Source organism: Elgaria multicarinata, chromosome 1 (assembly GCF_023053635.1).
Source record: "Elgaria multicarinata webbii isolate HBS135686 ecotype San Diego chromosome 1, rElgMul1.1.pri, whole genome shotgun sequence".
Taxonomy (NCBI): domain Eukaryota; kingdom Metazoa; phylum Chordata; class Lepidosauria; order Squamata; family Anguidae; genus Elgaria; species Elgaria multicarinata.
The window spans coordinates 167,890,895-167,906,512 of record NC_086171.1 but is presented as its reverse complement, the minus strand read 5'-3'; the positions used below and the strand labels follow the sequence as shown (position 1 = coordinate 167,906,512).

At 43.6% G+C, this 15,618-nt stretch overlaps 1 protein-coding gene across 1 annotated transcript in view; it reads left to right on the top strand.

Annotated features, from left to right (window-relative positions):
* Positions 1–5,193: 5,193 nt before the first annotated feature.
* Positions 5,194–15,618, top strand: part of SLC45A3 (solute carrier family 45 member 3) — a 48,415-nt gene continuing 37,990 nt past the window's right edge. The window contains exon 1 of the mRNA XM_063142676.1: positions 5,194–5,260. The gene's annotated coding sequence lies outside the window, so the exon portion shown is untranslated. The remainder of the gene's footprint in view (positions 5,261–15,618) is intronic.

The following is a 15,618-nucleotide window of genomic DNA, read 5'->3' as shown; positions in this document are numbered from 1 at the left end:
GCAAGCAATCACATTTATTTTTCTGGGATGTGATGATTTTGAAGACACTATGGGCCAAATTAGATGAAGCACTGGAGTTCTGTGATCAGATTTCAGATCTTTTTACATTTTTGTAGAAACAAACTGTGACCTCGGAGCCCGCCCACCCCCGTTAGGATCAGGGCTACAGTCTTGGGGAAAAGGGAAGAGCCATGCTGGATCATAGCAAAGGCCTACCTGGTCCAGCATTCTATTATTCACACACAGTGGGAAGCAACAGCACTTTCCCGCTTGCGCTCCTCAGCAACTGGCAAACAAAGGCGTACTGGCTTTAATACGGGAAGGTATTTCTATTGTGACTAGTAGCCATGGATAGGCTTATCCTCCATGATTTTGTCTAATCCCCTTTAAAGCTGCCCATAATGGTGGCCATCACTACATCTTGTGGCAGTGGTGCAGATGTCTTGGACCACAACCCCTGCTCCGGCTATTGGGCGGTATAGAAATGTAATAAATAAATAAATAAAATAAAATCCCTGCCCATTGGTGATGCTAGCGGATCGGTGGAGGCTGGTATAAAGGTTTGCATAGGAGGACTTTCTCCCTGTTGCCAGAGATGCTGTTCTGAAATATCTTTCACACACACACTAGCTGAATTGTCCAGATACCAGTAATATTACTAGGGGTTCCTGTGATCTATTTATCACAAAGAAAGGAATTGTACCCTGATGGTTTGGTGAATGTAGCTTCGTTGGGCATGCCAGTTTTAGATAACAGGGGAAATCTGCCAAGGCATCTAATCAGGCACAGGCAGCTGACGTGACGGTTCCCCTTCTTTTTCCTTCCTTTTGTGGGTAGTGCAAGTTATAACTGTATAGTTTTTGACCACCAAAACATTATTTTCCACAAACATTTGCAGGATTGAAATAAGCACAATGTTTTTGCTACCCTGTTCTAAGAAAATGACTCAGTAAACAGGTGACTCCAAACTGCTCCCTAAATGTATTATCCCTTAATGTAGAACATTTTGTGTTGGCTGTGCATGTAAGTCAATGCCCATGATCCAGTGTGCAGTTGCAGTTCAGTGGGATGTATGCATGGCAATATATTAGGGTGACCATATGGAAAGGAGGACAGGGCTCCTGCATCTTTAACAGTTGCATAGAAAAGGGAATTTCAGCAGGTGTCATTTGTATGCATGCAGCACCTGGTGAAATTCCCTCTTCATCCCAACAGTTAAAGGTGCAGGAGCCCTGCACTCTTTTGTATCTGGTCACTCTAGTATAGCTCCTGCAGCTTTACCTACATTTGCAATTAGAAGAAGTTATGTGAATTTTTCAATAGAGGATGATTGGGCAAAGCTAATGTATTGCCTGTGGACTCCCTTTAGAATATTAGTTTAACTGATTTTAAATTGCAATCCTATACCCTTACCTGGGAGTAAGCCCCATTGAACTCAATGGGACTTACTTCTGAGTAGACAGGTGTAGGATTGCAGCCTTAATCATTTAAAAGCAAGACAATTATTCAGCCACTACGCCTTTTGTCATAGTTCTACACATTCTGATTTCCACTCAGTTGCTGACTCCTTCACCCTTTTGAGGATGACCTCATTGCTGCAGGTGAACACTTTTGGACTTTGCTCATTCAAAAATACAAGTAGTATTTGGAACTCGGAGCATCGTGAAAGCAACTAACGTTAACATTTATCCATCTACCTTCCTCAGACACTAAATAAATGACGTTTCTTGGCTAGACATCTCTCCACACAGGTTTTGAACTGTTATTCTTACAAATATAAATAGAATCCAGCTCTTTTGCATTTGCAGAGTGAACTGGAAAGCACATGGAGCTTCTACAGGAAACAGCGCTGGTTTTTAGCACCCTTCCGCTGCCTCAAAAAGCCATGCCAATGGATTCGTTCCCATTGGTTCAAGTGACTACGAGTGCAGATGTTCCACATCCTTTTTCCCATGCAGTGTGGGTTCCAGTCTGTAAGCAATTTGGATGGAACAGCTGTCCAATGGGGAAAACAAGGTGGCTCTTATGCAGTCACTCCAAAATCAAACGGAAAGTGCAAGGGATGAGATATTGAGTTAAGGCAATAATATCTGGCACTCCAAAAGTTTTAACTGCACCACATGAAGTGGGTACATTTGGCTAAACTCCTGGCCCAGTCATGATCTAATATAAATTGGCCAAGATCCATTGACTTGTATATCTGTAAATGTCTGTCTAATTGGAGAACAGATGTTTCCATCCCCCCCCCACCGCATGTGTGCCTCTGTTTGTGAATATTTGCAGAAACATCAATTTGGTCACACAGATGTTCAGGGAATGTCCACGTTCACGTATGGATGAAGGATTGATACATATTCTTACAGACCTACATGGGGCTGAAAGAAGCTGCCTATTTATCATTTGCAACTGGCGCAGGAGTGGTAGAAGACATGGACTGAAATTGGTGAGGGCCCTGCAGTAGCTGCCTGACTCACTAAGAAATTTGTCATGCATAGAGACCAAAACTAAATATAGCCCCCTATGGGTTATGGAAACAGAAGACAACCAACACCCCCCATTTGATTGGTCTACATACATTAACATTCGCTAAGATTGGTTATATATTATATAAATACTGCTGGTTGAGTAGTTGAATGCTCCCTGTTTAGCTAAATATGTTTTGGGATCAGCACTTTTAAACTTCTTCATAAATGATCTGGAGTTAGGGATGTACAGTGAGGTCGCCAAGTTTGCGGATGACATCAAATTATTTAGGGTGGTTAAAAGAAAAAGGGATTGCAAAGGGCTCCAAAAGAATCTCCCCAAACTGGAGGAATGGGCTTTAAAATGGCACGTGTGATGATGCACATTGGGACAAACAATCCTAACTTGGTGTATATGCTGATAGGATCTGAGCCAGGGATGACTGACAAAGAAAGAGATGTTGGGATTGCGGTAGACAGCTTGATGAAAATGTCAACCCAGTGGGTGGCCACCGTGAAGAAGACAGGTTCCATATCGGGCGTAATTAGAAACGGAATTGAAAATAAAATTGCCAAAATCATAATGCTGTTTTACAAATTTGTGCAGCTGCACTTGGAATACTGTGTACAGTTCTGGTCATTGCACCTCAAAAAGGCTTGGGGAAAGTGCAAAAAAGGGCAACCAAAATGAGAAAATATTTCAACTTTTGGGACTGTTTAACTTAGGAAAAAAGTAAATAAGGGGAGACATCGTAGAGGTGAATAAAATCATGCACAATGTGGAAGAACTTCACTCGGTGCAGTGTCAAACTGTAGAATTAAAGCAAAGCAAAAGGAGCGGCCTTTATCAAAGATGTTAAACTGCAGTTTCTAGAGACCTAGAAGATCATCTGGTTCCAACTCACACATTAGGGCAACTTCTACTGCAGTTGCACCAACAGGTACTATCAAAATCAGTGTGCTATAGCCAAAGTTCTTAACCATGGCTAAGCACATCGTTTGTACAGGTTCACTGTGGCTTGTGTCATATGTTTTAGAGCTGTGGGAAGTTTATGAACCACATCAACAGATTTGGATGGCATGAGAACCTATGAGTGGGGTTGGGTTACAGCATGTACCACAAGCCACCATGGCTCAAATTGATTGTGTGAACCAGGTCAGTGTGAACGAAGCAGGTGAATACGCAATAAAAGTCTCCTCTGAAAGAAAGAAGGACGTCTTCTCTGAAAGCTTCTCGATACCAGTTGCTGGGGAATACGTGCAGGAGAGTGCTGTTGGAGCTTTCCATAGGGATCCATAGGCGCCTTGCAAAGAGAATGCTGAATCCATTCGTAGGCCTTCCTCAGTTGTTCCTGAAGTGCTTAATCTGTGTTTTATTCTTCCAGCTGAATACAATGGGATGTTTCTGAGTACACTTGCATTGGAATATGTGATATGTATGTTTATGGTGGCGTGTTGACTTGGAAATAAATGCCACTGAAATGAGTGAAGCTCTGGGCATTTTCAGGCAAGGCTTTTATGCTGCTATTGCCCGTCCCTGTTCATGGAATGTCAGGCGTTGGTAGTGTCCAGACATGGCTGTCTTCAACTTGTAACCCTCTCAACAATGTTTTCCCATGTCTTCTTCCATCTTTTCTCTCACCATAGCTAATCTGTTAAGAAAGAAAAAGAAAGAATAGCTACACCATGCCTTCTGATTGTCAGCGCTAGGAGCCATCTGGAAGCACCCAAAGTCACTGCCGTAACCATTTTAAATACAATTAAGGCACAATCCTATGTATGTTTTAGACAGAAAAAAAGCCTACAACTGGTTGGCACATGCTGGGAGCTATTGGCCTTTCCCCCTATCTAAACATGCATAGGATTTTGCTTTTACGGTTTAGGGTGCTTCCAGATGAGGCTTTATGGGGTCATAGTTCTGCCTCATTCACAGAAGTTTATGGGAATCCAGACATCATCATTTCCTCAAATGTTTCTCACTACTTCTTTTGCCTTTTTTCTTACCATGGAAAATCTGCTAAGTGAGAAAACATGGAAGAGCTGCACAGTGCCTTGGGATTGTCGGCACTAGGAGTTTTTAATTTTTCCTTTAGAATTAATTAATTATCCAGCCAGAGGCGCAATTCTATGTATGTTTAGACAGAAAAACAAGCCCTACAGCGGTAGGATTCTTTCCCCATCTAAACACGCACAGGATTGTATCCTGAACTAATTGTGGTTTTGTACTTTTTCACCGCCTTCTAGCTTCACTACCTTAGACTTTTGCCCCCGTCCCTTCCCTGCCAATTTAGGCTAACAATTTATCTGATGAATTGATCTGCAGGCCACAAAAGCTTATGCCACAATACAGCTGTCAGTCTTTAAGGTGCCGCAAAACACTTTGTCTCTGTGTGGGACTTTTTCTCTCCCCCCTCCCCACCCCCCATCCATCCCGAACGCGTTCCCGTAGAATTAAGCCCGCTCACTCCATTCAATTTGCTTTTCCCGCAAACGAGCGCGTAGTTCAGAGGATCGCAACCTGGCAGAGGACATAGCATGGGACAACGTGACGCCCCTCATACCACCCAGCGGCCGGCTCGAGCTCAAAAAACTTCTTCAAAATCGGATCAGATCAGACCAACTTCACTCCTCCCAGCGCCGCAACGGCGCATGCGCCGAGTGTCCTGGAAATTTAAAAGGCGGTAGAGGGAGACTCTGGTTGGTACTGAGCCCACGCACTAATCGTAGCGCGGCGGCCGAAGCGGGCAGGCAACTTCGCTTGGAAAGGAGTCATGCAGGCTGCTGCGCCGCTTTTCCAGGTACTCCAACAGCACGTGCGCGCCTGTCTTGCCCAGGAGCCAGGTCCCCCTCCTCTCCCCCCCCCCCCCATCCCCACCCAGGCGCCTTGTTCTCCAAGGTTGAGCCGCCGCCTCTCTCAAGGCTTCGCTGTCTCCCCCCTGGAGCCCGGGGAGCCTCTCTTCCCAAAGATGCGATCGGCTGTGCAACGGGGGTGGCGCCCGCCTAGTTGACACCGCAGACGAGCGCAGCCTCACTTTGGTTTCCCTCCACGAAACGGCGGCGCCTGCACTTGGTTCTCCCAGGTGGTCCTCTGGACTGTGCCCTGGGACGGCGCGCGGGATCGGGGCAGTGGGGCGGGGGGGAGGCAGACAATCCGCGTGTTCTGGGGCGGATGGGTGTGGGTGGCCGGCGAGGGGGCGCGCGGGAGGATTGGCAGCATCTGAACCCTGATGGTTGCAAGCGCCACTACCGCCGCCGCCACCGAGGAAAAGTTTTGTTCGGCTCGCTCAGCGTCATCTCGGATCTCTTTTGGGAACTCCTTGGCTTTCCTTCTCCAGGTTTTCGTCTCCGGAGGAAAAAAAAGGTGGGGGGGGAGGAGGTATGAGTCACGCTGCTGTGTTTATTCTGGTTGAACTCGTGGCACTCTTCACGGGTGAGCCACCGGTGCAAGACTCCTCGCTTCGCTACTCTAATTTCCTGACTGCCTTTAACCTGGGGCAGGTTGGGTTTAAGAGCCCTTCGTTGAAAGCGCGGCCGGCTTGGGAGGCTCGCAGGCGAATGAATGAATGAATGAAGCCGGTCTGTATTAGTTGACGAAGGAATTCACGCCTGTCCCGGAAAAGCAGCGCATCACTTCATCCCTAACACCTCTTTCTCTTCCTCCCTCTGCGTGCCTTCACATTCTTCCCGTCTTTCCTGCGTACCTGCGCTGCTCTTGGCTGTACTAATCTAAACAAGAAGTCAGGCTTCTGGATGGATTCTCTAAAGCAGTGATGGGGCTGCTGAAGCTTCTCAGTGGCTAAATGTATAGACCAGAGGATAAGATTCACGCTTGACACAGTCCAGTTGCCGGCTGCTCTGTGCAGTACAAACAAAATGCTTTTAAGTAGCTTTCGCCGGTGGGGGGGGGGGGGGAGAGGAGGCTGCCGAGCTTTCCCTCGGTTTCCCTTACGGAGCATCTCGTTCTCCCTTCTGAACAATGTGCTGTGAAAAGTTTCTGGAAGAGGACTGCTTGCCCACACTGAATATTTCAAGGGTTCTTGAGTGCTGTACAGTATTTTTTTGTTTGTTTTAAAATTCTGGGTTTTGTCAGGCCTGATCCAAAGTGCTGGCTTTAAACTTTCAAGACCTAAATAGCTCGGAACCGTGTTACTCAAAAGATCACCTGGTCCCATATGTATCTACTCAAGCCTTAAAAATCGTCTTCAATGACCCTGTTCCAAGTGAAATGAGAGCAACTTCCAGGAAGAAGGTCTTCTTGGTGGTGTCACTCTGGTTCTAGACAGCCTCCAGAGAGAAGTTCACTTGGTGCTATCATTATGCTCTTTTCCTTGCCAAGTGACTTTTAAAATAACTTAGGGTGCAATCCTATGCATCTTTAAATAGGAAAAAAGTCCTACAATTCCCAGCATGCTGGCTGCATAAATGCTGGGAGGTGTAGGGCCTTTTTTTGTCTAAACATGAATAGGATTGTGCCTGTAGTTAGAAATTCGACTTTTGTTTTGACTTGTGTGTTTAGTCTTAATGGTTTTTTTGCTGTATTTTTATTGTTGCATTTGTTTGTGGGGTGCCCAACTTCTGTTATGAGGCAGCTATATAAATTAAGGAAATTCATAAAATGTAATTGACCACAGTGCCTTAGGGTGACTCTGTCAGAAATCAAAATGGCAGCTAGGTTTAGCCACCTACTGCTGCTTGAAATACTGGGCTGTTTTGGTTTTTTTTTAAGGGGCGGCAGGGTATGCGTCAGCGGTTGAACGTGGCAGGATCCAGGGCCCTGGCACCTGCCCAAAGATGCCAGGTGCTGACGCCAGCCTCATGCTTAACTAAAATAACATCACTTACTATTTCAGGCTGTGTTATATGACAAATTTTCCCACTACATTTTTGGCAGCTTTGGTATTGTGTATGGAATTGACTCTGCCATGCGCAGGGGCCCTTGGTGTTTTGTGTTTGCGAAGGGACTTTATAAGCATGCTGAAGAGCCCCCTTCTCTGCCCCCCCTTTCACAAAATCAAGTTCTATGTGCATCCTGTTAGGCAGAGATCGTAAAAGCTTGCCACATGTGAATGGACTGTCTCTGATAGGTGCTTATGAAACACAAAACTCCATTGAGGATTTCATAGGGTTGTATCTAAACTTAGTCTAACTTAAGTCCCATTCATTTCAACAGGTCTACTCTTAGTAGACCATTTTATGTATTTTATTTAGTACAAATTTATTTTTAGGTTGGAAACAACTGATAATACCCACATCATAGCAACACAGAACATTTAACATGTTCCCCCATTGAGATCCTTTTTCCGAATAGCTAATCAAACTCTGTGTAATTTCTTCTGCTTTCAGAGGCCAAGAGGAAGCAACTGTTCCCTAAGTTTTTAGCATTGGCCAGTTGTTGACTGTAGAGGCTAAGTAATAATTCAGTTGTGTCTTCTTTTAAATTGGATTAACCTAGAGTGTACAAGTAGTATATAGGCTTTTGTGTCTGATGAATAGGTTTGTGTAAATCAAGTTTGCACACTCCTATATCAGCAGAAATTAATCCAATAAGAGCTATGGCCTTGGTTTTCTTATTTTTCTGGCTTTGAGGGATCTGAATAATGGATTCTAAGTAGCACTAAGCCCTTATGACAGGGTAGGATATAACACCAATGTTTTAGTTGGGATTATCTAAAATATGGAGCACCTGCTAACGCAGGCATACGACAGTAGTTTAGTGCAATGATAATGAAAAGTGCAAATATTTAAGTAATGAGTAGGCTTAAATGTTCTCAAGTACGTTCATCTTAGAATCAGTGTGCTGATGGTGTATCTAGGCTCCCTTAACATTCCTTCCTTTACAGCTCTTTGTATACTTCCTCTTCTCTTACGTGCGACATACAGCCTTGGTGAGTGAGTAATGCTTACAGTTCCTGGGTTCCTAATGAACTGTGAGGGACAAATATACCAATTACTAACATGAAGGAAATTCAGGCATGCCATATCACCACTGTTGTGTGGCTTAGTGGTGCACATGGTATTGATGGGCTTTTTCCATATGTGATGATGCTCTATATACACACCCCTCATTTTTTTCTGAAGAAGAATATTATATAGTAACCAGTAGGTTTTGCTTTAAATTCTGTTATTATATGCAAAGAGTGGCTCTCTATTTAAGAGGTTGGTGTGTGTGTGTGTGTGTGTGTGTGTGTGAGAGAGAGAGAGAGAGAGAGAGAGAGAGAGAGAAGGTGGGGAGAGATCTACCATGGGGGCTGGGAATGCTTGCAAAACATGATCAAAATGAGATTATACTCTTATGAAGTGGCAATAAGGAATGAATGGCAGGAGGGGGAAAGAGGAATGTGGATGTCTCTTAGAGCAGTGTCTCTAACAGACTGAGAAGCTGTGTTTCCAAAGAAGCTATATTAGTAGCATGCTACTTGAAAGGCATTAGTATCCCACATGTCAACCTGGCTATATTCTGTGTCTAGTGATGCACTAAAACATGGGGTTATGGGTATATTTACATTTTCTAGATCAGCCTTCCCCAACCTGGTGCCCTCCAGATGTGGGATGTGGGGAGCTGTCCCCCAAAACATCTGAAGGGCACCAGGTTGGAGAAGGATGTTTTAGATGCTAACGCACTTTGACACTTGGGTATCCCCACCCTACTAATTTTCTATCCAGGAAGTATGGACAGCAGGACACAATATGTAAGCACTTGGATAATTAGATTACTACAGTCAGGGATGGCTCTGTCTTGAAGCAGGGAGAGACCCTTGCCTCAGGCAGTAGATTGGGTCAATGACTCTTGCCCACAACAGCAACTGCCCTTCAGCCTTCCTTTCCACATCACAGTGTCTGTGTTTCCCTGCCTACCACCACTAACACCAGCAGAAGAGTGGCTGGCGAGGCTCTCCAGGGCACCCACACTGCCTCATGCCTCTCTCTGAGGAAGGGGTCTTTTCTCAGAGCGATGCATTGTGAGCAAGGTGCTCCTGGTGACTGCTTGCACTGTCACTATGAATGGGTGAGGCTGCCCACGCTGCTGCCACTAATGTAACTGCCAAAAATGAAACAAAAAGGCAAGAAAAGGGAGAAGGAGGCAGGGTCTTAGACTGGTCCTGACTGGAGCGGTTCTAGTTTGATCAGGTTCTGTACTGTATATGGCATAGTGGTTAATGCAGCCCAGCCTATTCCCAACTCCTGTATTCTGTTAAAATCCTTGCTTCTAATAAAAATAATAATAGAAAAAACAACTTTAATAATGATGAGTAACTTTATGACATACCCATGAAACAATCCTTTTCTCTAGAGCAAAGTCTGAAGTCAAATAGCACATTTGTATGTAAAAGTGACAGATCTTTGGATACTTCACTGATCTGAAATATCAGTTGTATGATTCTGGCATATTCTAGCATGATGTTTAAGGGGCTTGTTTTAAGACACAGAACAGTAGCTCTGGCTTTCAAATCTGAATCGCTTCTCACGTTTTGGCATTGCTGAAAAAAATACCAAGCTGCCTTGTCCATTGAGTATGTAAATAGCTTACAGTTACACAGATGGTCTTGGAAGGCTTTCTGTATAATAAATAGTTACGCGTGCCCTAAGCCCTGTTCAGGCATTCAAAACTGTCTTACGACAACAAGTGAGGAGGGCAGGCAGGCATGAGTACACTAGCCAGCATACACTAGCTCCCCGTTCTCTGCCCTCCGATTTCCTAGATTGTACAGTATGTGGAGAGGCTCCGCAGATATAGGAGGCTCTTCGCTTCAGAAGTTCACACTCAATACAAGGAAGGTGATGACAACACGGGGAGGGGGAGCACGGTCACTCCCCCTCCCTCCGCACCTGTTGTCGTATAAGGCATCTTGGTACACGTGAAGAGGACATGAATCACATCTAGATTGTAGGGCTGCCTTTGAAGATCGCATGGAAACTTCAGCTGGTGCAAAATACAGCAGTGAGAGTTCTGAATGGGGGTAAGCGTTGTTGGGTTCTTGCATCTGTATTACTGTACTAACAGTGCTGGCTCCCATCTGTTTCTAAGTCCCTTTTAAGGTGCCAGTTATGACATTTATGGCTCTTGACCTGGGAGAGGACCTTCTTCTCATCAGACTAGTAGTGACATGAGAGAAGGCCTTCTCCCTAGCAGCACCTCGGTCTGGTGTTGGTTCCAAGTTTTGGGGTGCCCTCGGGCAAGCCCTCCTCAATGGGGCTCCCTTTCCTAATAATGTGTGGAGGCCTGTCTCACCGCCATTGTCACCAGCTGCTATTGTTCATTCTGTTCCTCATTGCTACCACTTGCTTGCTTGACAAGCAGAAAGCCAGTGAGCAAGCAGGCCATGGCATCTACTATGCTTTCTTGTCATCACTGTTGATGACTGGCCAGTGAAAGACAGGTGAACAAGCAGTGTGCAATGATGATGAAGAAGAAGAGCCAGTCCTAGGGCCCCTGCTGGGGTGTGGGCCCTGGGCAGGTGCATGACCATGACCATGCCTACCCTTGGTGCTGGCCTTGCCCAGGAAATTTGCATGGCTCATACACTGGTCCTTCCTCCTTTAGATTTTATTTGCAGTGCAATTTATTCACGGGCTCCTTGGGTTTCCTCTGCCTTCAATGATTGCTCTTGATTATTGGGTCTAATGTATGGCTAGCTCCTGATCTGGAAAAGTAGGATATAAATATTTTAAATAAATTATAGTCTGGGGTCAGGGATATGAATAGCTTCTATGGTGCAGTGCTATCTCATATGTAAGGCAGTGCCTTCCTCAGACACTGGAAGACCTGAACTTCCACTTAAATAAAAAGTTTACTTCTCTCTCGTACTTATGAGCAGTTTTAGTTAACAAAAAAAGAAGTGGCAGCGCTGTTTCCAATGGCTGGAGTTCAGGACCTCATTCCTCCCGTTTCCTCTTTCTCTGCCTCACAGACTCCATTTCCCCTTGGCCAATGACTCAGGCAACCATTCTGTATTTGCTTCTCACTTAGTCAATCCTGTTACCTGTTAAATTTCTAATTTGGCAAGATTTCAGGTCTTGTACCCAGATAAGATATGGTGCACCTTCATTCACACAATTATTTCACAGTTTACTTTTGGTACAAAATTTGGGTTTTCTGATTGCTGTGTTTGAGTTCTTAATTTGCAATATTAAAGTGCTTGATATGATGAGTTTACACAAGGCCTGCTTATCAACTATCTTTTAATGGATTGTTTTCACATACAGTCTATAATGTACCTAAAACCTTGGTGAGAGGGTACATTCAATTTCTTCCTGCTATAAAAACACTCCTGTGACATAAATAGCATGTAGAGCCACTCCTGTGGAACACATAGAGGAGCTCTTTCTATGAGTCATGTATGAGAATGTTTTTAGAGCAACAGTGGTCTCTACTACAATGGTTTACTTATCAAAATTCCTTATGTGCAAACAGATGTGTGTGTTTTCTTTGCTTTCTTACTGTTGTAATGCTGAAGTTAACAATACAGCTTTTTATGTTCAGTGTTGTTATTAGGCAAATATCAAAATTCAAACTTCCTAACATAAACTTTTAATTTGGAAGATGCAAAGATTACCAAATGACTGGAAGGCTCAATTTCCTTTCTTGATAGTATCTATCTTCACTACGCCAGAGAGCTACAGGGGCTGAATCTGGTATATTTCATGCAGTGCAGTATTACTAATTGAATCCTGCCTGGGAACAGAGTGGTCATGTGTCTTCTTTACAGAGGACTCTCCTGTATTTGACGGCATCCTCTGTTTGAGGATGTTATAAAGATGAAGAACCATCAGAAGGAAGAGCTGGGTAGCAGACTAAGCAAGGCATATCGGCCATCTGGTCATGGTCAGATGTACCATGTTTCTATTTAAAGTTTAATATTTTCTACATGTCCATCTATGCATATAAATTGCCATATGCAAGAGTTTATTCAAATTGGTGTCCTCTCTTGGCAATTCACAAGTGGCCATCCTACCTGGGAGTCTAATCTGTTGACCCATATGGGTGAAATAGGCGTTCCTTTTAGCTCAAGTCTACATGGGTTTCTCTTGAGGGTAAGACTGAAAATCAGCCAGAGGAGTTGCTGTTTTGCCACCAGACTCTTTGTAGTTTTCCTTGCACCCTTTTAAGACCAACCGTTTGATTTATGTCCTATGTTTTGGCAGACTTGAATCCACTTCATGGTGAAGTCTTATCCTCAGTTGGCAGGCATATATGTGTGTGTTGCCATGCATGTAGTGGAGAAATTGTAAATAGTCGGGTCAAGTGGCAATGAGATGCAAAAAGCACAGCCTGTGGCAATTTGATTTTACTTTGGGGAGGGTGAGCTTGTGCAAATGTGCATGAACATTAATGCACATTTGTGCAAGTGGAACGAAATTCTCATGCATCCCTAAAAACACGCACACACCATCTGATTCTGTCAGTGAGTAGACAAGGGAATGAAAGATGCTTGACAATCTGCAAAACACAAGACGGAATGGATCTAACAAAATCTGTACATCCTTACAACGTAGCTGGGCGATACCAGTGGGAAGCTTAGTGCAGTGGCACAGGCTTTCATTACATGAGAACAAAAGGAACCCAAAAGGCGACCACCGTAGAAACAAAATAAACCCAATGAATTACATCGTCGTTCAAAAATTATACACACTTATTTATACTAGAATAACTATTTACAATCCAATACTAATACAAGTCTACAACAATCAACTATCACATCAGTGTAGCATTTCATTACATATCAGTATAGCATTCAATTGTAGTTAACAATAGTTTCAAACCAGATTTAAACAGTCACTGCATGGAAATCCAACCCATAGACATCAAACACTATCATCTAGTCACATAAACAGTATATTAAGACCAAATTTAGTCAACAAGGTTCATGTTATTCCTTGTTTCAAAGTATCTTCTTCAAAAACGTTGGTCTTAGTACTCGCCAACAGGCAGTGGAAAGCTCACGCAATCTCTCTTTATTAAGTTTTTCATGGTGAGACCATCTTCCAGTATTATATCAAAATTAGTAAACCATATTTTGCTTCATCACATTGTTTTCATTACATGAGGCCTAGTTTTGTGTTGGGAAAGATGTTTAAGCTTCAAGGCTGTGCAGTTTTGGATGTCTTAGTGCTGAAGCTAAATTCCTGCACTAGAAACTGTTGAGTGCTTGAATTTGTTCTCCTCCTCTCCCCTGCTAGTCCCAACGAGGTCCTTGAACTTGTGGCACCTTTGGTTCCCTCCCCCTGTCCAAATAGAAATCCGTTCCCATGTTAAGTTTGAAAATATTTGTTTTAACCTTTTGCCAATCTGAATATGAGAGAGGGCAGGCCTGGGGAAAGTAAGAAATGGAGGAGAAGGAACACAGCTCAAATAGTGTTTTTTGTTTTGCTTGGGGAGACAGAATGGAGACTGGAATATGCAGGTGCTAAGCCTTCCGGCACTCCATAAAAACATCTCTTCATGGCTGTGGTGTGGCTGCAATCTGATCATAAAAGTCTCTCTCTCAATACTAGGAGCATAGAGGAGAAGTGGTTTCTTGCATGAGATATGGCATTGACCTTCCCTGCTCTGGGAGTGATCTCTGCTCCAGCTGTTTACAGTCAGAATCACCTGCTCTGGGCCTGACTTGAGCAAGCTGTGGGGTTAATCATGTGGACTTCAATGAACTGCAGGAGCTCTGCCTGCCCTTCTTTGATGATTGATGGTGTGATCTCTTGGCAGCCTTTCTAACCCGCTAGATTCTGACAAGATTGTAGCGAGCAGGATTGCGGCGGAATCTGGAATTGTATGTGGTGACTTCTGAAACTTGAATGTTAACATTCTAAAACTTCGTTTAAACTTAAAATATAAAATAAGTGGGGTTCGTTGGAAGCTGATTGTGACTCGTTCCCCACCCCCTTTCCCTCTAGCACTGTGGCAAGATCTTCCATGTTATTGCAACAGGGTTAATATGTATCACTGATCTCTTACATCTTAAATTTTAACCCTCTTTCGTTTTAAGCTAAGTCCTGGAATTTCAGGTGCCAAATTGGTCTAGGATCAACAGCAGGTCTCACTGCTGTGATACTGATTATATGATCCTTAAAATTATTTTGCTTGCTATTTTTGCATTTGGCATTTTAAGAAGTAGTTGCTGCTGAATCACGGAGTCCTAATTCTACCTATGCTCTATCTTTGAGTCCTAATTGTATCTATGTGCTAGCAGAGACCAAGGTGTCATATTCTAGTGGATGGAAAGACTCCTCCTTTTTCTTCCTTCTGCAAAATGGATCTCTTGCAGTTGTTTTTATCTAGACGCTTTTCTTTGCTGATCCAATAATGAATAGCTGTCAAGTCCAGTGTAGCGCTGGCATTTACTTCCAAAGCAGTGTTGCAGCTCAGCTTTCACTTTGCTGGTAACCAAAGCCACCAGTATATTGGGTTTACCAACTTATACCATTACATCCAAAATTTAAAATTGTCTAACTGGGCCACTGTTGTCAGCTAAGATTTCGGAGAAGACCAAGGAGTGCAGTTTATGTGCAAAGGATATGAAGGACGTGAGCTGTAGATGGGCAACAGATAATTGTAGGCACAGGTACCCATACTTTTTTCCTGCATCATGTCACGAGGGCCACTTGACTGAAGCATAATATTCTAGCTGTGTCCCCGGAGGGGATGATGATGATGATAGGTCCTTTTCATCTTGGCTTGATTTCTGTGAACAATGTCTCTGTCCCTCTCCCTCAAAAGCTATTCATCATTGTCCTCCACTCAATTGACATTAGACTAGTCAAAGGAATGGGCTGACATTTCACACCAAAGCCTTACATCACCTGATAGCCGCTGTGTTGTATTTCACATTATGAGATCTGGGCATGAACTACCTAGAGAGACATACTTGATTTCTCACTGAACACTTGCTGACATACAGGCAAACTTGCAACACTACTGAAATGTCTAATGTGTTGACATGATGTTGGGGCAATTCATAAGATTTTCTGAGCCCAGTACATAATTTGTATCTCACCCTGACCCTTACCTTTTTCTTTTTTCCTTTTTTCTTTTTTAACATAAACGTCTGAGGATTTCATCTGCCCACCTGATAGTGATAATTAATTCAGAAAAATGACATCATTTTTGTATAGGTAATTGGTGAAGCACATAAGCATTGGGAAAAATATATCATTTCGCAAA